This window comes from Cavia porcellus, unplaced genomic scaffold, assembly GCF_034190915.1.
Source record: "Cavia porcellus strain 051 isolate PalLab524CR breed Dunkin Hartley unplaced genomic scaffold, mCavPor4.1 scaffold_27, whole genome shotgun sequence".
Lineage (NCBI taxonomy): Eukaryota > Metazoa > Chordata > Mammalia > Rodentia > Caviidae > Cavia > Cavia porcellus.
Window position 1 is genome coordinate 23068168 of NW_026947510.1, and position 25182 is coordinate 23093349.

Here is a 25182-nt window from a genome sequence, read left to right on the forward strand (position 1 = left end):
TAAACCATCCTCCCCCACTTCCTGTTGGTGATACTGACTGAATCCAGGCCTGGTGCATGCTGAGCTAGTGCTGTATCACTTAGCTACATCTCAGCCCTTTTAAAATTTTATTCTAAGACAGAGTCTTGCTTAGCTGCACAAACTGACACTGAACCTGTGATTCTTCTCCCTTAGTGTCCTAATAGCAGGTATTACAATCATATACCACCACAATTGACTATAAATCTTGTTTCTATATCTATCATGAAAATATCAATAAGATGCAATTAATTATGCTACAGGTTGCACACATAAAAATGCTTTGTAAAGTATGCAAGAGTAAAGAATTGTAAACACAAAGATACAATCTGAATTTAAAGGGTTATAACCTTTTAAAAATACAACATACATTTTCATTAAGATTACTGTTCTTATGGGCCAGGGTACAGTGGCACACGCCTATAATCCCAGCACTTTGGACACACAAGCAAGAGGATGTTCAAGGCTAGCCTGAACTGCATAGTGAAACTCTTCTCAGAAAGCCAAAAAAAAAAAAAAACAATTATTGTCCTTACAACTAGTGAAGTTTATTTGAAAGCAATAGTATTTCATTAAATAAACAAGTTAGCATCTCTGTTTTGAATAATTTTATAATTAGGCTTAATCTCAAAAGCAAAAGTAAACCAAAACCCATGTCCCTCATAATGAGCTTTTGAGTTACCCGAGTTAAAAATGAATGTAATTATTTTTCACTCTTAATTTTGGATTATGAACATGTTATAGGATTTACATACAGTTTTTTTGAGTGCATTGTATTGGCTTTACACTCAAGTTATTTTCTGGAGGTAATTTTATTAAAATTAACTATAGTTTTCTAACAACTTATGCTGCATATGGTCTTCATTGAAGAAAATGGATAAGTTAAAGAGTTTATCATGTGATTCTTTACCTTCTTTAGGTAATCTTAAATTTTGTAATTTCAAAGTACTGAGAAGTGTTGCCAGGATAATTATAGGGATATCCTCTTATATAACCTTAATTTAGATTATCAGTTATTTTGTGTTTCCCAATTTATTACACTCAGTTTTTGTGTGCTGTCTTTCCCTATCTTTGTCTGCATATACATAAATACATACATATGAAACACTGGTAATGTCTTATCTAATCAGACTTTATTGACATAGTTTACAAGCTATGAAAGTCATCAGTTGTGAGTGTAAAGATGTATTTATTATGGCATCATTACCACAAACAGGTTTTAGAACATTTCTGTTGCCTCCCATAATTCTGTCATGTTATTTTGTGGGGAATGTTTATAGAGAGTCACTGTACAATTTTATTTTCTTAGCTAGGCATGTAAGAGAGTTTCTCATATCCTTTATAGTACTTCTTGATAATTTATCAATTGTCTTAGTTCATTTTTACTTGTCACTGAGACAAAATGCCTGATGCTCAAAGTTAGAGGAGGAAAGATTTATTTCTTATAGTTCTTGAAGGTTTTAGTCCATACTCAGTTGGCTCCAAGGTAGGGTGGCATGGTGGTGCCACCATTCATGGCTGCTGCAAACAGCAAGGTGTAAACCTGCAAGAGAGGCACAGCTTCCGGCAGATACGTCATGTCCTGGTTCCACCCCTAGGCAGATGAAACACACCACCAATCCAAGCTCTAGACAATAAACCAACCACAAAACACTAGATTTGGTTGCTTTCATAATTGTATGAGGCTTGAGGGCCACTGACATAAACCACGACAGCCATGAAGTGTTATGTCACACCACTCACTTCCAAATTAGGGCCATGCAAATTCTGATGTCACCAAATTAAATCTGCCGTTTAATTTGCATCTCTAGTGACGTTGAACACCTTTTCCTGAGCTTATAACTTTGGAGATGTATCTGTTGGAATCTTTTGTCCCCTGATCATATATTCTGAATGAAAGTCCTTTATTGGATCTTTTTGTCCAGTCTGACTGCCATGTCAGTGGGATTTTCAGTTCATCTATATTTTACTGGTTATTTTGAGACGGTTGAAGCTGGCCTTGAACTCGCAGTGTAGCCCAGGATTGGCTTCAAACTGTTGGCAGTCCTATCTCTGTTGCTATAATCCTGGGGTTATAGGCACGTGCCTACCACAACTAGCTCATCTGCAGTATTGAAATACTCTACTAGTTTACTGATTTTCTCATCTCTAAAAAGGTTTCTCTCCTATTGTCTTCATCTTACTTTGTTTAAATACTTTTTTTGGTACCAGCTCAGTTCTCAATTTTTTTTTCTGTTTTGAGAGAGCATGTTTTTTGTGTGGTTGCTGTAAACATGACAGTGTACACCTTTTGTTTGGTTTTTTAGTTTGTGAGATGGGGTCTTGCTGTGTAGTTCAGACTGGCCTCAAACTCAGTATGTAGCCTAGGCTACAAACTCAGAGTGATCCTCCTGCTTCAGCCTCCCAAGGCCTAGGATTATAGGCACACTCTCCATGCCCAACTGACAGTATACATCTTATCATCATAGTCTACTTCCAACTAACAATTCTGATAAAATGTAGGAACTTCATTCCACAATATGTCCATGTACTGGTGTTAATGTATATTGTAGCTATACACATTGCAAACTCAACAATCTTAAGTCCTTATTCTTCATCTTGGAAATGTTTGATTATGCCTTTTGTCTTTTATTTTTCCTGGCATTCTACCAATGAGCTGCATCCCAGCCCTTTTTTTTTACAAGGTTTCACTCTTGCCTCAATGCCCCATGTTCCTGGGATTACAAATTTGTGTCACTGCTTCCAGTTTGCCTTTTGTTTTTAAGAACAGATTTTTCAGGATATATGTTGTTGAAAATTTTTTCTTTGAATCTCTAAATGTCATCCCAGCATACCCTGACTCTCAGTGAGAAGTCAGCTCTTAAATATTATTAATCTATGTATATAGGTTTTGTTTGTTTTGTTTTTGGTTTCAGGATTTTTTTTTTTTTACATTTTAACAGTTTTTAGGTATAGCTCTTTATAAATAGCTTGGTTTTGGAGCTTGTTTGATGTGTAGATTGTCTTTCATCAGACAGGAGATTCTTGGCTATTCAAATATATTTTCTGTCCTTTTGTTACTCTGTAATCCCCCTTACACACATGTATTGGTACAATTCGTGTTGTCCCTGGACTCCAGGACTCTTGTCTCTTTTTTTCCCTTCCATTCTTTTTTCTGTATTGAGTAATTTCAGGGTTTGGTTGTTGTTGTTGTGTTTGTTTTGGTTTCACTGTCACAGATTGTTCTTGTGCTATCTCAGATGTCTTGAATATTTGTTCATATTTTTCAGCTCCTAGTTTTTCTTTTGGGTCTTTCATGGAATTTTTTTTTCCTGAGTTAACAGTTTGTTTACTTCTATGAACATGACTTCCTTTTTTAAGAGTAATGCTTCTTTCTTGATATCCCTTGTTATCTTTTGTTCAGTTTCAAATAGTAAGATATGGCAAACATGTACATTGCCCTACCATTGTTCCTTTGATTAGTAGGCCTCAACAGAATCTGTGACTTCTGTCTCTATTGCATTGTGCATAGCTGTTGGTAGCCTTGCTAAGTTTTTTTTTCAGTATTGTTATCTAAGCATTAGCTGCTGTTTGCTTAGCTTAGTAGTTACAGACTGCTTAAACCTTTCCATTTCTTGAGGCTCCTGCTTTCTGCTTTCTGCTGATAGATCTGTGTATGATCAAACAACTACATTCAGTCTGTCTTGGCCTTTGATTTTTTTTTTTTTTTTTTTTTTTGTACCAGAGATCAAATTCATGACCTCATGCTTGCTAGGCAGATGCTTCCACTGCTGAGCTAAATCCCCAGCCCTGGCCTTTGATTTCTTTTGGGCAGTTTTGCTTCTGCCTTTGCATATGCTTGAGAGCTTTCTGTTCCCTGTGTCTGTGGTATGTGTGAAGTGCTAACTGAGCTCCTGTGACTTTCTTACCTCCCAGAAATTTCAGTTAAACACTTATTTCATCTCTCTCTCTTTTTTTTTTTTTAACCTCAACAGGACTAAAAACGTCAGGTTAATAAACTATTCATCACTTAGGGCACAAATTTAACTTCTAGTGCATCAAATTAAGTTCTTAGCAGAGAACAAACATTATTCATTAAGATCTACCTTCTCATTGGTTAAACCATTGACCTTACGGAGTTGCCATAGGGTAGAAGCAGTCCTGGTGGGCAGGGATATGACAGACATAAGTGTTTTTAACTGAGGCATTAGCAATTATTATGCATAAATGTCTTTTATTGAGTTCCAAAGTGTTAAAATCAATTTGATTTTTTTGTAAAGCTTTATATTTCGTATCTTTTGAAAGGGGAAAAGGATTCATTACCTTTCTTGCTTTATCACACTGAAAGTGAATCTCCTCTGATGAACATTGAAATTACAACTTTAAAACAGTTTAATCAGTGGTCTTTAGAAGAAACTTGCAAATTTCTTAAAAGCTGTCATTCCAAACCATCTGAATATCAGAATGGTATTACTGGAAAAGGGACAGAGCAGGATGGCAAAAACGACTTCATCATTATCCCCTGAAGAAACATCTGTTAAACAATTATTTATACAGGAAATAAGTTTCACCTGAGTCAAGGAAGCCAGCTGAATGTGCAGACCCTACTTGTGGCATAATAAAAGATGCACTGAAGAGGATAGGGTGGGTTTATAGTACTTGGAGGACACTTGCCCCAAACCAAAGCAACATAGCATGGAGAGATGCTGTCTGCCACATGTGGGAAAGAATTTAAGTATACAGCACTCCTGGGATCCATAATCACACTTGCCAAGGTGAAACTCAGTCCCCAAAGGACTCCCAAGGCCACTCAATGACTGGTGGGCGCTAACCAAAATGGATTCTGTAGGGCCACTACTCTGTCAGATGGGAATGGTGAAATAAACTAATGTTCTATTCTGCATCACTACTGGCTAATTGTAGTCTTGGTCTCAATAACTTACAGCAACAGACAGACTTCAGCAGTCAGGTAATTGGGTCCAGGTTGGTGGAGCATCTGTGGTAGTATTGGGCCCTGGCCTGGCCTGTGACCACCAGTCTCCTGCTTGGGTACAATAAAACACAAAGTATATTTCTATTTTAGTAAAAAGGGGCACTGGGATGGTTGGAGCCCAGTAAGGACTAAGACCACAAGGCACAGAGTCCTTGGCCATCATTAAGTGTACAGCTTGATTGAAGGTAATGGGTAATGAACATAACGGCTTTGAGGTAATGGGAAGGTAATGGGATTGAAGGTAATGGCTCCAGGAAGCAGTGGGGGTGAGCTGTTGATGCGGCCAACGTTCAAAAATTGAGAATGTGTTTTTGGAAGAGAACACAGGACCCGCTCATAGTTGTAACTTGACTGCTAACTGACTACTGGGCTAGAGAGAATTTTGGTGAGTCAGAGTCCACAGATGCCATTTCGTCTTGTTTTTGAGGCACTGGAACTTCATGAATTGTTCACTAGTCTCAGTTCTGGCCATTGGTTTAAGGATTAACCTGTCCATAAGCCAGCCACAGTTCTCGCCACAATTCACATAGGTCTATGACAGACTTGATTTATTCTTGTGCCAATTTATTAATATTGCTTACATTATATCAAGCTGGTCCTCAGCATGGCCATTCTAGGTTTAGTTTGTCCTTTAGTGTTTTAGCAGCTAAAGTGGTCATAGGTATAGGAGTCATAAGTAATGATCTTGCCTGGAACTTTTGGACAGTCTTACTGTTAAGTGACATCCTCAGATAATGCTTGGCTACAAAGGCTAGATAGAGACATCAGTGTCCAACAGTGTCTAAATACAAGGATTAAAACAGTAACAGCACAAAGTACAGAAAAAAACAAACCAAAGAAGTGGAGAAATCATTCAAAATACTGTACAGCTCTTTTCAAGGAAATACTTTTAAAACAATTCTAAGGTTTGGCAGAGCAGCTTAATAGAGAATGTCAGTAGAATGCATTGTCAAAGTGGAAGAATTTGTGAACTCAAAAGCAAGTTACTTGAGAATTAAAAGGAGAAGGAAGAAGAAAAGGATACGAGAGGGAAGGAACTCTTCCTACGTCATTGGCAGGAATATAAACTAGTACAACCACAAGGGAAATCCATGTAAAAGTTCCTCAAAAAACTAAAAACAAGGTTCTTCTGACCAGCTCTAAGCATCTTCCCAAGAGTTAAATCATATTACAGGGATAAATGCATTCTTGTGTTTATAGCAGCATAATTTATGACAGATAGGTCTTAGAAATTCTGTCCATTAACAAATGGATAAGCAAAGTGTATTTGTACACATACAGTTGCATACTATAGTGCCACATCGACAAGTTTGAGGCATTTGTAGGAAGTGGATGCTACTTGGGAACATAGTGTTGTAAAATCAGACATACAAGCTAAAACATTGCATGGTTTCTCTTGTATGAGAAACACGGAATAAAAGAAATAAGTAGGAAACAGGGAGAAGTTAAAATACCTCCAAATTCCATTTTAAAAATATTTCAATATCTCTATGCTAGTTGGTTTTATTTAGAGTTCATTAGAAAGGAAAGCTTGTATTATCTTAGTATCAGTTTGGAAGAATCTTTGTTTTATGTAGTCTGAGTTAACTACTTTGAAGATAGTGGCACATAGTATAATATATTTGATGATGAAATTTTATTTTTCTATAAATTGAGAGCAGTAGCAGTGGGAGGAATTATATTCAAGGAGAGAATGACATGGAAGCACCAAGATTGGAAATAATGGACATCACTTAAATGTTATCTAAGAATGGAAAAAAAAGAATTGTAAGTAGATGTTACCAAATGAAGGTAACATTTAATTATTGAAAAGCTAAATGAAAGCTATTTATTTCCCTTTTTCCCTCTTAGTTTTTTTTTATTCAGACAGCATACTAACACAGACTCATTTCAGCATACTTCCCCACATTATAGTCATTTAAAGTTACTGCTTCATTAATAATGTTGAAATGCTGTTTTAGTGGAAATAAGATCTTTTGCATTATATGAGCCAAATAAATTTGTATCGAAGATTGGATGCCAGTGGGCAAAGACATGGCCTTGTTTTTCTCCTGCAGGTAGTGTGAAGTAAGAAGGAAAGAGTGGTCCTCTTCATGATGACAGTCTTTTGGGAGGGGAGACTTAAGTGTGAAGATATGAAAGTATGGAGGCTTAAATTCACTTATCAAGTCCATATTCAAAGCAGAGGGAGAGGCAGGTCAGACACAACCCACAGAGGTTTCTGGATTATTTCTGCAGTTACTTTTGAGTGTTCATTCGCTGGCTCTTCTGTCTCTGCAGACAAGTGTGTGGCACACTGACAGGGAACTAGTTTTCATATGAAGGTGTAAAACAGCTCAAGTTTGGGATATTTTCAGTCATAATCACCTTTTAAAATGTATATTCTTGGGGAAGGGAGGGAAAGGAGTAAAAAAGAATTAAGATGTATATACATACCAACTCCCCATTGTGAATATGATCACTTTGTATTGTAAACCTGTACTAGTAACAATACTCTTTTCTAATATACTTCTATGTGGGATGTTGAAATTTGTGTTCACTAGAAATGCTTTGAAGGAGGAATAGATAACTTGAATAAAAGTGGTTTAAATGGATAGGAGTTTATTACTGACTTTACTTCCCCACTGCAGCCCTGTTTTCTACAGTTGCAAGATGTCATGGGCTGAGTTTCTCCCATCTCTACCCCAAATCCAAATTTTGATGTCCTAATACCTGGTACCTCATAATGTGATATTTTGACATTTGGAGGCAGAATCTTTCATGAGATCATTAAGGTTACAGAGATGGGCCCTAATCCAGTGTGACTAGTGTCCATTTAAGGAGGAGAGATTAGGACACAGACACAGAAGAATATGAAGACAGGGAGAAACTGGCCATCTATAAGCCGAGGAGAAAGGACTCAGGAGAAGCCAACCCCTCCAATACTTTGACCTTGGACTTGTAGTCCCCCAAATTTCAACATAAGGTACTTGTGTTTATTCAGCTTCTGGAGGGTATTTATGTTAGTTTTAGCAAATCAGTATAGAGGGCCACTTCTCAAAAGAGATATTTGATCTCAGAGACTTGGAATACTGTTCAGACATGATCCTCACAACTTGTGAAATGGTCAAATATGATGAAAGTTCATTGTTGAAATAACTGTTCAATTTGACCTATTATTTAAACCAGAAGTTTCAGATAGATTAATAAATGTAGTAAAGAAGCCAGCTCAAAAAAAAAAATAAACTTTAAAAATAATTTGGGGACTATCCATATGTATAAAAATAAAAAACCTGTAAGGAAAAATTGTCAGTATAAAACTTAACAACATACATGCAATGAAGATATCATTACAAATTCCAGTGATGTTACCAGACAAGGATGTATCTGCTTGTAATTCCAGCTACTTTGCTGACTGAAGCAGGAAAACTGCAAGTTAAAGGCCAGCCTCTTCAACTTAGACCCTGTGCAAAATTTTTTTAAAATACTGGAGGGTCTTTCATGGATGTGCTACCATGCCCTAGTGACTAAATCATCTCCCCTTCACTATGAGTTTCACTTTTTAGCGCCGCAGGAGCTGCTCCTAACAAGCCCATGGTCTCAGTTTCTCTTAACCCTAGCCATAGTATGGTACTTGCATTGCATCACCTGAGATGTCCTGCGCCTCTGGGGACCCCCTGCCTATGCAGACTGTGTCCCTGCTGCCAGAAGCCTCTAACCATCCCTTCTCAGTGCTTCCCCTTCTCCGCATAAAATGGACTGGTTCTATCCCCTTACCTCCTCTTTTCTCTGGGCCCTGTAGCACCCTACTGATACCCAGTCACTGCCCTGCCAGGGTGCACATGTGGGACGATGTTCTCTCCCTTGTGCACAGCTCATCACATCATCTTCAAATGAACCCCGAGTTCATCCTTATGGGGCGGGGTGAGGCTTCGCCTCACCTTGGTCCACACAAGGTCATCCCTAAATCCAGGGAAATCCCTAACACCAGGAAATGTCTGAAGGCAGAGCCTGTCCCTGTTGGCTCAACCCAGAGGCTCACAATATTTCCTGGTGTCACAGCTAAGGGCTGAGAGGGCTGTGCTGGCCAACAAGCCTGGCTCACAGTGTGCCCATCTGCATGGGGACAAGTCCAGGGCAGGGCCCCCACACTGGTCCTGTGTCACAAGCTCCCAGTACTTTCCCATTATCCACGGAGAAGGGACCTTGAGGGAACAAAGCAGAACACAGGTCTCTCAGGAGGCCTTTCCAGGACTCAAAAGTCTACTTGATTTAGTAGACTTTCTTACCTTTCACTACTGAAGAAAACTTGTCTCTGGTTTGATCTTTCCCCCTCAAACCTCCTAACACATTCCAATGATCAGATGAAGCATAATTCATAGAAATTAAAGTTTCAGCATTTAATTTCTGTTATATGAGAAACCTAAAGCATAAACATAAAGAGATAGAGTTATGTATGAAGCAAAAAGGTAAACATTTTGAAGATGAAAAAGGGGTCAGGGTAGGAAAAGGGAAGGAAAGGCAAATGGGTCAGAAATGATCAAGACATGGTAGATCTATATACCAGTCCCCCAAAACGAGGGTGACGATGATGTATTGCAAACATATGCTGATAAACAGAAAGTGGTATGTATAAGACAGAGGCCATTTGAAAATTAACGGTATTCTTTTAAAGTATAAAAAGTCACTGAGTTGTGCTTGCTAAAACAAGTGTTTACTGAGTGCCTGATATACTAGGTACTGCTGGGGGCTGTTGCGGGTGTATACACAGAAACTCCCAATACTGTTCCTTGGAAACTAATCAGAGCATAGCACACTCACCAGGAAAGGGGTAACAGGAACACCAAGATGCCCAGGTTTCTAGTGGTATAACCATTCTACTAAAAACTTCGAGGAAAAACTAAAGAAAGGTATATTTGACCTTGATTTGCAGACTTATTTTTTCAGTCACCTTTCATTCACTGTTCTTTACTTAACACCACTTACGGTGCATATATCCCTCATCTTCCTTGTGACTCCAAGCCTGATTCATTTCTAAGTGGTAGACAGTTCCAGGGAAAATTTCAGAATAATGTCCTTTAAGGAACTGAGAGGTATCTATATCATCCAAGTTAATTTGGTAACAGAAAAAAGTCGCCTAATTTCTGGAATATTAACTCTGTAAAACTCAGTTTCCTATGAAATTATTTACACCAGTGATTTTTAACTAAACCTAGCAGTAACCTTCAACCATGTCAGCTTCTTAATTCTACTCTGAAATCCAGGCAAGAATAAATTTTTGCCAACTACTGTGAAGAGGGCCAGGTACACAGGCAAAGTGCTTGATGCTAGATCCAGGACTAACATGAAAAAAAGAATTCAGGGAAAGAGTCACAAGTCCCTTCTATTTTCATGCACTGCAGACCACAAGTTCTTTAGCACATCAGATTTCCTTGTGCCTTTTTTTGTTCATACAAACAAAATACAATCAACCATAATATGAACTACCTGCAAGCATAATATGAACTATGAATTATTTCTGATAGATTTCTAATGAATTGATTTCTGATAGATTTCTAATGAATTGATCTGGTTTGCCTTCACACAATTCTGATTTACCACATTTAAAGTGGCATTTCTAAAAGGTAAAAGAAACTGCCTAGATTTTCTCATGGCTTTGGATAAAATTCCTGATATTCCAAGGGCTTTGACAACTGTACTGTCTCTCATGGCCCCTCCACATCGCCCATTCACTGGCGTCCTTTGATCAAAGTGTGCCATTTTCTAAAGTCTCTCCTAGACTCTTTTCCATTATGTTGTAACATAATGGCTCAGCAGCTACTCAGACACATCCTCCCCTGTCCCACGCCAGCTAGGACCTGAACTGGTGTCTTAGCTCTCCCTGTGAATTCCTTCCTCTGAAATGCCTTTCTCAACTTCTCTCATAGAAGTGAATTAAGTGTTTCTATGCTATATTCCATCACACTCTAGGCACACATTTTCACAATATTAATTGCCTCATTTATTGCCTGTCTTTTCTCCTTGAAGATTTGTATGTCAGAGCTTAACAAAAACTAAGCATATATTAAGCATTGTATAAGCAACAAACTAATAAGTCATAGAATATTATATTTTATATTAGGCATTATAGACTTTCTAACATAACCTTTGTTTTGTTTTGTTTTGTGTTTGTTTTTGTTTTTTGAGATGGTGTCTCACCATGAAGGTTTTAGGCTGGCCTTGAGCTCACTTTGTAGCCCAGGCTGGTCTCAAGCTTGCAGTGATCCTCCTGAGTGCTGAGATTACAGGCATGTTTCTTTCTTTCTGTCTTGTTTTGGTTTTTGGTACTAGTGATCAAACTCATGATCTCGAGCTTGCCAGGCAGGCACTTGTGCCGCCAAGCTAAATCCCTGGCCCAACCTTCTTTTACAGATACTGAAATCTTTTAAAATGAAGATGCTTTTCCAAAAATGATTTCATGAAGTCTAAAACTGTTCAATTTTTATTTGCTTCTTCTATTAAATACTCAAAAATACCTTGTTTCTATGCTACTCTTTCTTTCGTGTTGTGACACTGCCCTACATTTTCTTCATAACACATACATACATATTTCTTTATTTGAAGGACAAAGATGACACTTAAGCTGATCTTTCTGGTCTCAGACTTCTAAGGAGTGTTTCTGCTTTCATTTAGTTCACATTGATCGTTTCTCTTGCACGTGTGTCCACAAGAAGAGCTGTCAGTATTTATTTTCAGAAGACAATAGGTTTCTTAAAAGAAGGAAAATGAAACTACAGGGCTGTCTTGAGCTAGATTACAATCTGTCCACCATGACAAAATGATGTATTTTCTAACTATGTGCCCAGCCTTTTAAAAACAAAGACTGCTTTTACTGTGCTAAATTAAAAATCGATCGTAAAACTTCTAAGAACTTCTCATGAAATTCCAAAGAAAACAGAATCGGTATGTTTCTTGTATTCTTGATGAAGCAAATGACAAGACAGAATTTGATGTGCAAGTAATTTACTAAAGAAAAATGTCTATGATGAAAGTGGAAACTAAGTGGAAAGGAGGCTAGGAGAATAGTCAGACTAGTGTAAGGATCTGATTTTGTGCAGAAAAGAGGAAAGAAAGTAAACTTAGATCCTAGACTGCTGTGAAGTTATAAGGATCTCTCCAAGCCAGGGGGAAGCCTCTGAGTCCATGTCAGCATTACTAAAGGACTAAGCTTCCAGTAGCTGGCTTGCCTTGCTATCCTCGCTGTGCTCAATGACTGCTTGGGAGTAGTGGGTAAAATGTGTGGCCTCAGCCTAACCACACGCTGCATTTGAGAGCCTGAACAGCAATCATGGTTCCGTGGTCAGACCATAGGACTATATGCACATGGCTGCCACAGCGTGTGTTACATTATATGACATATGTCCTCGAGGGATTGCTTTTGTGTCCAAAGTAATACGCTTTTCCCATATTTGGCATTTCTTTTTGAAGACAGGCTTTTAAAAACAGTTGGAGCTACAGAGACTGGAAAATTTTCTCATGTATTAAATACAGAAAACCTTGTGATTTTTATTCCTATCCTTTGAGCTATCCTTTTTCCAATACCACCAGTATGTAGTATCAGCAATAAAGGCAATTCAAGGAAACAGTAGGAAAAAGGTGGCTTCTGCATATTGTGTCCATATCTATATTTATTTTCCATATCTATACCTAATACATATGTTCTCATCATTTTATGTAAACTAATTTTAAAAACCACTAATGAAAAGATGAGATGCAATGTTGATTTCATAAACAAAATGAACATATTTAAAAATTTTTACTGAGTTCAAAATTAAAAACTTAAAGTTTTGTGTGAAACATATTTTACAGTGTGACCCCATTTTAATGAAGCTTTTCTCTTTAATCACACTATCACATAAAGCGTGAATCAGGCCTAAAGAGGCCCAGGTTGTCTATGCATCTGCATAGTGGTATGGTTTTCTAGCAAGTACATAATCTTTAAAGTTTTCTGATAAAACTACATGTGACTTTATAAAACACACCTAAATTTTAAATGCTACATGTAAATATTACTGTTATTGATAGTATACAATATAAAAGGTAGTGACACTAAAACCCCTTATTGGCTTTATAGAAGAAGGAATTATGAAAACTGATAGAACTGTGGGGGACCAGTGGTGGCTGAAAAGATAAGAAGTATGAAATATAAATGAGCTTTAATTTGAGAATGCGGGGAGAATCATCCCCGATCCCCTGAGCACGGCATCTCCACCCTGGGCTCAGCGATCTCTCTGTGGAACACGTGGAATGGGGGCCTATAGGTAGCTTAGGTTAGGGGTGGTGCCTGAGAGGGCATTAGGGATGCACAGGTAGCCCATTGGCACTAGTTTGGCGCCAGAGGTAGATTTCTAGGGGTGGGGGAGATAGAGCCCCTTGGCTTTACCAGCTACAGTGTCCTGTCTGGGCCGAAACTCTTTTATATCCCATCTTATGATTATTATTATGAAAAGGGGCAAAGATTTTTCTCTTTATATGCTTCCTGCTGGCAGAGGGCGCTGTACTGGGGTCTAGGGGAATTGACGGGATGATGGTTGATGCCCAGGTAGAAGCTGGTGCCAGGTGTTTTAGCCACGACAACTTCACTGGTGAATGCACGTATGTTAGACTGGAAAAACAAAGAGAAAAGATGTTATGAGGAGACATGGCACTGTCATATTTAAGGACCCAGGTGAGGTAAAAAGAAAGGTGCCTTTGATTTAGACATGTCATTATATCAGGAGGATGTTGAGGTAGAAACATTTCCATGGGAAGGCAGAATTCTGAAAATTAAATGTGGGGTTACAAATAAATGTGGGGTTACGAGGAGTGAAGTTACGAGAGGTGATTATTCCCCCATCTGAAAGGGTAAAAGTTAAAAGGGTAGGTAGGTAAGGCTTGTCTCTGGTATGCATGACATTGGAGTCTTTAGGAAATACTGTTACGAGTCCTGCTGTAAAAATGATCATTAATAGAACGTAAGAAATTAGGAACCAAAGTGTATCCATGACTTAGCCTGAGAGTCGTGGCTGTGAGGCCTTGGTAAGGCAGAGACGAGTAGGAAAAGGATGGTTAGATCTAGGGCTAGAAGGACACCACTTAGCCTGAGTGATGTGGAACCAGAATGACAGACTAGCAACTTTGATCACTGTTGAGGTTGCCAAGAATATCAGGTATGGGTCGCTGTAACCTGGTTGTAGTCCTTGGAATGATTTGCTGTAACAGGACTTTAGCAAGTATATCAACAGTCTCCCTGGTTGTGGGAAAGGCTTTCATGTATCCTGAAAAAGTATAAACAAAATGAGAAGACAAAATTTATCTGCCAGTCTTGATCAGGGTTACCTGAGAAATTGGTGAATAAGAAAGGAAGGGGGTGGTCTTATATCACTGAGGAGAGGTTTACTAGTGATAACAGGTGTAAGCTGTTGAGGCCTCAGTATGTCTAAGTCAGCCTGTATAAACACAAGAGAATAAAAGGCATTTTAAGGTTTAGGACTAAAGAGTGAGTGATGGAGGGAAGATTTGGCACCATTGGGTGGACTGGGAAGAAGCAGTCTGGGGACCTGCATGAAATACGTCCTGTTTATAAATGGCATAGGTTGACCACCAGTACCCGATCATAGAGATTGAGGACTTACTATAGCAGCTTGAAAGCTCAGGAAGAATTCTGTACATATGGCTTCTATGTTCACAAGTATAGAGAATGTCTTACCTGAGACTTTTAGTGAGACTTGGACTCTGAGACAGACACCCATAAAAGGGGCTGCTGGCCCTGAGCCCCGTCAGTCTTCAGCAGCAAGTTTCTGTCAGCGACAATTCTGGCAGTGTTGACATTTCCTGTGAGGGCTGGAAGTTAGGATGGTTTATCCACTCTCTGGTGGCTAGGACAGTCCAGTAGCCCTGGAGTAAGGTCTCAAAGAATGCCAGGATGGGGCACTCTCTTGCCCAATGTCTTCTGCTGCATTTGAGCATGGTCCATGGGGGGGGGGGGCAGGCAGCTCCACCTTGTGTAAGTTTACCTGTCTCAGAACTCCAAGTGTCACTAGTGTTCTTTCTGTTGTTGAAAATATGAAAAGCCATATTAAGAAGGTCTCTGTGGAGATTGAAGCTCAAGTTTTGCCTTTTTGTTTGGGATCTGGACTACAGAGGAAGGTATCTGTAGAATTAAGTAAGTATGCTGGAGTCAACAGGGTATTTATAACTTTAGAAATGACTTCCCATAAGGAGGACAAGGTCCAGAGAACTTTAGGAACTACTGACATGTTATTTATGTCATATATATGTATCTCTTTATGGTATTAAAATGTCTAATGCCATCTGATTTTTAGATGGCCTGTTTATTAATTTTTATTCTTTTATTTAGGAGAGAAATCAGGTACGGTGTTATATAGGCTGGGAAAAGGTTTAAGTTTGACTTCTGCTGCAGTGCTGGCCCCACTGCCCTCTTTGAGTGGCCTGTAATGTAAACATGGTTTTGTCATTTCAGATCAGAGAGCAGGCTTTATCTGGATGGCACACCGCTTTTTTTCTAGGATGCCGTGTGGAATTACATACTTAACAAAAAAGGCTTCAGTCTGCCCTCACCTTTTGAAGTATAATCTCATTTTAATGGAAACATTTTGCAGTAAAGGTTCACCAACCTTATGAATAAATCTACCAAAACTGATCTAATATTGTCAAATTCTGAACACATTTACTTCTTTTCAAACCTGTTATTTGCAGTACTACAACCATAACAAATAAAATTCACATCCTCTTGAGCTTTCTACAACTTACTATATACCCTCACGTTGAGCTTGTCCTATCTTCTTTCACATTCTGGCATAGCCAAACATTTTTACTTGAAAACAAAACCACTTTCTTTATTCACATCCTCTCGAGCTTTCTACAACTTACTATATACCCTGAAGTTGAGCTTTTTCTCTCGCTTCTCAGACATTAAAACTTTCAACAAAACCCTTGAATTGATTTTCTTTCAGTAATCTAAAATATATTGAATCATTTTATGTGTTTTCACCACCTTCCTTGTTTTGGAGAAGAGCTAAGGCTGTGATTGATAAACAAGGCTGGTAAAATTACCAGGTGGCCATTTTTTACGTTTATCAGCCAAAGTCTCATATATTGCTGGCTTATTTAACTTTGATTAAATTGTTTGAAAATTGTAAAAAAAAAAAAAAATAGCATGTCTGAGCGGAGCTGCCGAGCTGCTGTTTATCTGTGTTTGTGTTCTGCCCAACGTGGGGGCAGGGGGAGCATCAGGAAGTAGCATGCCAGGTGGACTAGGACTGCCCCCAAAAACACACAAGGCGGCGGCGATGGTGACAGCGAGGTGGCAAGTGGCAGCAGTGGCGGGCGGGGCTGGGAGGTGGCCTGATGCAGCATGAAGCTGGGACTTTATACACTGGAACCTTGTCCGAAGGGCACCGCTCAAAGCTGGAACTGCTCGTGGGGTGTGCGGATTAGGGCGTGGCATTAAAGCCAAACTGCATAGACCTGGTCGCATGAGAGCCGAGACACTGTGTGGAGCCTGGAGCCGGGAGGTGGAGCAAAAGTCCAAAGCAGCCCAAAGCAGCCCTGCGTACCCCTCAACACTGCCCAGGCTCGCACCCCCACCCCAGAAGGGAATGGGCTGACGCGCACAATGGGCGTGGCAGGGGGAACCGAAGCAGCAAGGAGACAAAGAGATGCTGAGAAAGCTCTGAAAGGAAAGATGCTGTTATCTCTTTAAGTGTGGGGAGGAGGAGGGATCCTGGAGGAGCAGGAAAGGACACACATTCCCAAAACAAAGGCTTAAAGGCTTAAAGGCTTAAAGACAGAGAGTTTTGTAAACTTGTCATCAGTATGATAAGCCATAGATAGGTATGGTTCTTGGGGGGGGGCAGGAAGTGGTCCCCAAGATAGAATCTGGGAATCTGGTGTGGGGTCTAAGCCCACCGAGTTATAATCAGATGAGGCAACGGACCGTGGTCTGTCAAGTTTAAAGTCATCACTTTGCACTCCAGACCTATCGGTTATTACATGGCTCCAAAACTCCTAATAATTGGCCATCACCAATATTATGAGTGGACTTCCACATGGGTTCAATAACATCTCTGCCCGTGAGAACTTAAAAAGCTCTGAAGGACGTGAGAGTCTCTCAGTGTGGGCTGGTCAAGGAAAACTCTGCTTTGGGGAATCCGAACCCAAAGGATGTGAGAGTCTCCAAGTGTGGACACAGGTTGCCCAGAAAAACCCTGCCTTGGGCTGTCTTAAGGTGTGAGAGCATCACGGGAACCCACGGAAAGGAGGAGAAAACCCACCTGGGGCCTGGCCAAGTGGCAATCTCCGGGAGTTGCTTACCTGTGGTAAACTGGGTCGGTGTTGTTTGCGAACTGGCAGCAACAAATTTACAGCTCCTGAGTGTAGAAGTGAGGAATTAATGCAGGATGCAGTCCGGTTCTGGTCCTGAATGGCAGGGAACTCAAACTGGGAGAAAGCCCAGGAGTCTCTCATCTGCTGTTCCCACTCAGGGAACCATATGATAGAACTGTGGGGGACCAGCAGTGGTTGAAATGATAAGTATGAAATGTAAATGATCTTTATTTTGAGAATGCAGGGAGAGATATGCCCGATCCCCTGGGGTGGGGTATGTCCACCCCAGGGTTGCTGATCTCTCTGTGGAACACATGGAGTGGGGGCCTATATGTAGCATAGGTTAGGGGTGGTGCCTGAGAGGGCATTAGGGATGCACAGGTAAGCCCATTGGCACTAGTTTGGCGCCAGAGGTAGATTCCTAGGGGTGGGGGAGATAGAGCCCCTTGGCTTTACCAGCTACAGTGTCCTGTCTGGGCCAAACTCTTTCAAAAAACATGTTTGCATTGTACAATTTATGGTTGGTTTTAAGATTCCTCAGTGTTTGCAAATTATGTGTTATTTCTGTCCTTTTACGTTACTTTCTGTATCAGGGACCTGGCCTAGATCCTCAGTATTTGAAATACGTGTACAGCAAAAGCTTAAATACATGAGGTAAATGGTATGATTCTAGGGCTCAGGAGGATCAAAACCCTCTATGGAATTCAGGGACTCTGGTGCTTAAGACAGGGAATGCCTCTGGATTGCCTGTATTTACGAGGTTGAAATAGAAAATACAGGAAATTGAACAGACCTTAGGAGTGGCTCAAGGACTTTGCAAGTAACCAATTATGTTAACAAGGAGAAGTATCTTAGGAGAAGATCCTCATGTTGCATTTCACTACAGGGGTGAAATTCCGGTGGCCACAGTCTTTAGTTCATTGGAATTGGAGCCAGGTGTCCTCTGCCCTTATTTTCCTTCCAGCCATGTGTTCAATTTCCAGTTTCAATGGCTCCCAACATATTCCTCCTTTTTGTTTAGTTTTCACACAAGATAGGTGGTAGGCTGAAGCTTGAAGAAGCTGTGTTAGGAGAACTCTCACAGTTTAAATCCTGTACAGTCCATCAGTCTATAAAAATAATCAGTTACAGTGTAGCCAGCAATTGTCAGAAGGTGTTAGTGATTTGAGCCTTCTTAAAGCTGACGTTTTACGATGTCACTGCATTATAGCTTTTTTTTTTTTAAGAGAAAAAAAGCAGAACAGACAAAGGGTAGAGCTAATACAGAATTTAAAAAATAACAGTAAGAAATGACTAGTCAAAAATAACAGTAAGAAATCACTAGTTGATAACTTACATATTGTTATCCTAGAAGTAGTTGTTCAGGTTACAAAATCAAAGCATAAAAAATGGACAATCAATCAATGACAGTACAAACTATTCTGTTTGATGAACTAACAAAAACTTACTAATATGGCTACCTATCTTGCAGACTTATACATACAGTTACATCCTTTAAAGCACTTTCTTTCTCTTCCATTATTACAATGTCGATTTTGGATCATACTGCTGTTTCAGATTTTTATCACTTTGGATCTTTTTACTCTCAGTTTTTTATTGCTTTTTTATACTAGAGTGTGGGAGATAACTCCAGTGACTCCCTTTGAATCCAAAACAATTACTGTGACTTTGATTATTTGGAGACTCATTTCCTTGTGTGCTTTTTATATGTAAAAAGCTGGCTAGGGTATTTCCTTCTCTCTTCAGTTGGCTCTAAGCATTGCAGTTAAGAGTAGCAGAGGTCTCTATAGCCAACAGACAGTCCTGTTTCCTAGCATAGTGTTCTCTGTGTACAGGATTAAGCAAGGGAGACGTTAGAGCAAATAGCTTTGGGAATGTCAGCTGGGTACTAGCCTCAAGATAAGAAGATATGACTCCTCAGGGCACAAGAGTTTGCATATCAGAAACCAAAGCAGTAGCCAGCCAAAACAGTTCCATTGCTATCCTAGTTGGATTATTTAAATTGATCCTTCTGTGTATCTTTATGTCTTCAATTTGCAGAGATGTCCATCTTGCACCTGGCCAGTCAGCTCAAGTTACATAATTCCCCACCATCTTCACTGTCACTCATCCCTGAGCCACCCCTCTTCTGGACAAGTTAATAACTTCTGGGGGAGGCCTGGGATCAAGGTCTTTGTCCACATGTTCTCATGGGGATTGGATTTAGGACCCCTTGGCTGCCCTTAATTTGGAATATGTCTTGGTGTTTTTACTCTCACCGTGCATTGCATTGGTGGTGGGAGATTAGAATTGACTTACTGGGATTCCAATAAGGTTTCAGTGGGATTACAAATACAACTTTAGGGATCGGGAGGAAAACTAGAAAGAGGATTACAGTACTAGGATGACTGAACTCGATATATGGCTTTACAATACTAGAGAGAATATGCTTTGATGCAGGGGACAAACTTCTTGAAAGACAAAAAGGATCCAAGTTTCTGGGCCTGTGCCTCATTTGCATGGAAGACACTGAATTGGTTAGAACTTTCCCAGTACCTGCAGGCTTGAATAGCTTCACTGCTGAATTTTAACCAGCACTGAAGGTAGAAATAGTATCAGTTTTACACATTGTCATAAGAATTTGAATAGAAAAATTTCTCAACTTATGAGGTCACTGTTGTGATTATTCAGAACGGACACAAGTATCACAGAGATAATCTACACATCAATACCCTTGAAAAGAACAGATAACAATATTCTTAAAACTTAAACAATGGAGAGAAAGGCTTGTTGGTTCACCACACCTCTTAGAGCATCACTGAAAAACACTAACTAAAGAGATTTCCACAGTAGTGACAGTGAATTATCATCTGAATTATTCAAGGTGATAAAAATTTAGATTACACAAAATGATCAGTGAATTTACAAAATACACTACTACAAAGCTACCTGAGCTTAAAAAAAAAAAAAAAAAGATACACAACATAAATGAGTGACTTAGCAAAGAATTTGAGTCCATAAATGGTACCAAACAGAAATCCAGGAGATTTAAATTTGTATCCAAAGTGTGGCAACAGAAATGATCACAAAGACAGAGCACTGGAGTTAGAAGATCATTTGGCTGTATTTGGGCTGGTGTCAGTGCCCAAATACTCAGGGACACCTTACAAAATTGCAACATGGACAGTAGATCCAACAGCTATTAGACGGTGCACAGACAACTAACTAGAATAAGTGAAAAACCACAAGACAGCACATATGGCATAAAAATGTGACAGAAATAATAGCAGAAAACTTTCTGAATATGGGGAAGTAACCTGACATGCAGATAAGAAAGACAGATGAAACCCCAAGTAGCCACAATCAGAAAAGGATCTCCCCATGACATATGACAGTCAATACCTGGGAAGTCCAAGGTGAGAACAGAATCTTATAACCTCATAAAGAAAAGCAAGGAATCACTTATAAATGTAAAACCATTAGAAATACAGCACACTTCTCAACACAAACCATTAAGACCAGGAGAGCTTGGAGTGAGGTATTTCAACACATAAAAGAAAGCAACATCCAACCCAGGTGATATATCCTACAAAACTCTTTCAAAACCACTCTGCAGGACTTCAGGGCAACCACTTCCCTCGCTGGAGCCCAGCCAGTCCTGTCTGAAACACACTGTGGATGGCCTGGCTGCAAGGCCTCTCTAGCTTCCCTGGCCTTGAAACTGTCAGATTGTTGGACACTGTTAGTGTAGAAACAGGAGAAGTGACTGGGAGGCCCTGGCTTAGAGGAGCAGTGATCTCAGTGCCCAGGGATTTCCCTGAACTCCCAGAGGACGAGCAGGAGTTCTCCCAGGGCCTGGCACATGTATGACCGTCTTGATGTTCACCTCAGAGACAGAATACTGAACTCCAGTTGCAGGAGGTGTGTTGCCTCCCAGGATTTGGCAACTGTAGATAGAGAGCTTGTCTGCATGGCAGGATGTAGGTGAAACCTCCAGAGGAGTCTTCAAGGTTAGATGATGACACTGTGAACAGCATCCCTGCAAACTTTCCTGGTCTTGACTATTTCAGGAGCATAACACTAACTTTGTCATAAAGGTGCAGAAACATAGGTTTACCAGACACACACTCATTCTTTAGAATATTTCTATTGATGAGTTATTAACTTTACTTTTATAAGTGTTGTTATATTACACAGTGGCTTACCAGGAAAAAAAACAAAAAAATATAAAGTATTGAATTTTTAATATTTATTGAGTGTTTATAATAAAGCATCAAAATTTAAAACATCAACAATTTTTTGGCATAAAGTCTACAAAAAATAACAAAAATATTCCTATACAAATTACACTGAAAATACCAACAGCAATTTACAAAAAAGTAATCTTCACTTCAATTATCACATCTAAATCAGTCTGTGCACATGACCACAGCGTATTCCATAGACACATAATACTCACACTGGGAGCACATGTTTTGCTGTCCTACTCTTTTTGTAGGATGTACTTGATATCTCAATGGTTTTGCTGTTTTGTCAAGGTTATTGTGCTATAGAGTGTGTAGCCAACAGGAACATAAAATATCAAAAGAAGTTCTTAAATTCTTACTGTGTGTTGTGCCTTTAGAATACACATCAATGGGGCTGGGGGTTTAGCTCAGCACCATAAGCACCTGCCTTGCAAGTAGGCAGTCGTGAGTTCAATCCCCGGTACCGATAAAAAAATGAAAAAGACAAAAAAAAAAAAAAAAGAATACACATCAATATATTTTCACATCAAAGATAACATCAAAAATAGAAACCTATGTGAACTGCAATGTAAACAGAAACAAAAATCTACCACATAAATAAGCTTTGCTTCAACTGTCATATCCAAAGCAGTCTTTGCACTTGTCATACCCAAGGCAGTCTTGCATGTTCCATACACGAGGGACACTTCCACTGATAGCATGTTTTGTTTTCCTGTATTTTCTTGTAGGACACAGTTGAGATCTTTTTGTTTTCCTCTTATCATCGTGGATCTAGGAATCTGTGTGTGCCTATTCACCTGTCAGCTCACCAGTGCACTCCACAGTACTTCACATAATTCACTGACAAGAAAAGCTGGATTTTTCTCTGCTGTAAATAATCTCATATGAACTGTAGTCCCAAACCATAAGAACATTTCTGTTCATAACATCATCTGGTTTATTATTCTATGAATAAACACCTTGTGGCTAAGTTCAAGCTAAATGTCTAAATTGAAAGCATAAAAAGTCCTCACATGCACAAGGGCATGCATTATGCCAGAGTTGACCCATCATTTTCCATGAGGCCTTTACATTCCTGCAATCACTATGAGAAATCCCTCCTAAGCACACAGATCCATAAATGCTTTCAGTTCAGCACCATGTCATAAAACATTTTTGAATATGGCTAATGGTGCATAGAGAACACTTTACTTGAATTTTAACCTCTGTATATTTCACAGAATCTTGTAACATTTCATGTGTTAAAATTTCCAACTTTGAATAGCAGTATCAGCATTCGTCCAATACATTTCACTCTTGCCAAGTCCCTCACTATATTTTTGGACTTAGTATTAACATTAGATCATTTCATTTGGTTATGTGGCCATTTTGCAACATTTTCACTAGTCAAATATGTATTCACATTGTTTTGTCATCTTAACAAAGGAGGTCAGTATCAGTATCAGTTGATCTTTGCTCCACTTCACTGTCCCAGGAAGTTTGACTCACATGGCCAATTTCAAAGTCCTCTCCCTCCTCTTCATCGACATCCATCCATCCACAACACTCTTCTGTTATGAAAGTGTTTTGTCATAATGGATCATCTTCATCACTCATGCATGAGTAATCTGACGATTCATTCACTTGTGACCTCCTCCAAGATATAGTTTTCACATGCCATTGTACAGAACTGGGCTATTTCCACCAGAAAAATCAAAAGAAAGCTTTTAAAAAGACAAATCCTGGAGTAATGGGAGATTATTGAACCCTCTTTGATGCTTGAATAAACACACAAAAGCAGTTAGATGGAGCACAACGTGGGTGAAAATCCCATTTTGAGACTTTTCCACTTGCTCACCCACTTCATTGTTTGACACAGCAAGTTGGTAATCACATAAACTGCTTTCCAGTGTTCCTCAGGGGAAGGTAGTGACATGCCCAGCTGGCTATTGCACTAAAGTAAAATTTACTGGTACAGGATAGGCCTACTGCATGTGGTTATGTTGCTACCTACACTCTAATATGTCCTTGTGTCTCCTGAAACCTTTTCTTAACCAAAGACCCACTCCAACAGTAGAGTGGCCAACTCTTCTGTATTTGGCACAGAGGACTTTTACTTTGTACTTTTTCTACCTTCTTGCTTTGCATCTAATTGGATGAGGTTTCCCATCTCGTCTCCCAGTCTCTGCTTTTGATTGGGAAGACACTGCCCCTTCATTAGAAGGGAATTAGAGCTTGCAAGAGTTTGCCTCTGTCAGGTGGCTGTTTCATGAGCCTTGCAGCATCTTGTCCTTGCTCTTTTTCATCTTCTTCTTCTTTATTTTTTAAAATTTTATTTTATTTTATGTTTTTCGTATCAGGGATCAAACTCAGGACCTCACACTTGCCAGACAGATCTTATGCTGCTGAGTTAAATCCCTGGCCTAAATAGAGGATAAAACCAAGGAAAATAAAACAGAACAAAACCGATCAAGATAAACCAGTATAAGTGATACAGGTCTTTAAAACTTAGAAAATCAGCAATAGTTACCATAATGCCTCTATCATCTTCAAAATAGCTGCAGATACCTTTGGACCTGGTAAAAATCAAACAACAGAATAGAGCAGAAACAACAAACACAAAACAATGACTGCAGTAAAGGACTTCAAAACAAGCTCACAGTAAGTCCAGAATGGCTACCATAACACGTCTTGCTATCTTTTGAACAGTTGTTCATGGCATCAGATTTAATATAATCAAACAAAATGAAAGAATAAAACCCAACCAACAAAGCAATGAAAATGACATGGTTTCCAGGCAGGGCCCACCCCCTTGTGAGGCCTGGTTCTCGCTCCACAGTCTGCGAATGCTGCTGACTGGGAGAGAGGCTTGGGCGTGGCTGTCCCCACTCCAGCAGCAGCTGTCCTGCTCTTCTGCAGGAGTCATTCGTTTTGGAGTCAATGGGCTCGTCACCTGTGTAAAAGCTATTTATGTTTTCTTTGAGGATGCCGTGGATATAACTTTGAAAATCCCAAGGCCACCCCAGGGTGGTGTGAATCCGTGGCAGTTAAACATAGCCATATACAGGATGCTGCCCCACATCTGGGGAGTGAGTTTGTAGTTTCCTCCACGTATGCCACACTGTGTCTCAGGAAATACAGTACTACAGGGTGCCTTGTTTTCTTTTCAATATGTGAGCCTCTAACATGTAGAATACAAAACCAGTCCTGATTTTCATAAAGGTCCACATATTCAGCTTTAACAGACTTTTCTTCAGACTTGAGTTCCTGCAAAAAAATTCTCCTTTGTGAGCCAGGGTCTTGCTCTGTAGCCCAGGCTGGCCTTGAACTCACAGTGATCATCTTGCCTCAGCCTCCTGAGTGCTGGATCACAGGCATGTGGGACCACAGCTGGTTCTTTCATTTCAACCTAAGGGACTCCTCTACCCAAGGCAGGCCTAGTAGGAAGGACGGACATTCTTCAGTGCTTGCATCTAGGAATGTCTGAGCTTTCCCCCTCATTTTAAGGACAGTTTTGCTGGATGTAAAATGCTTAGTTGAGAGAGCTTTTTGTTTTGTTTCACTGTTTCATTCACACAGCACATGTCCACCTGTTTCCTTCTGTCCTCCTGTAACAGAATATCCCGCACCCCAGTCAGTATA

The 25182-nt window shown here is 39.7% G+C and overlaps 1 protein-coding gene across 3 annotated transcripts in view; it reads left to right on the top strand.

Moving 5' to 3' along the window:
- Positions 1-25182, top strand: part of LOC134473609 (serine/threonine-protein kinase MARK2-like) — a 34665-nt gene continuing 9483 nt past the window's right edge. For all 3 annotated transcript variants that reach the window (XR_010043930.1, XR_010043929.1, XM_063238567.1), the window contains exon 1: positions 1-25182. This exon is cut by the window's right edge. The gene's annotated coding sequence lies outside the window, so the exon portion shown is untranslated.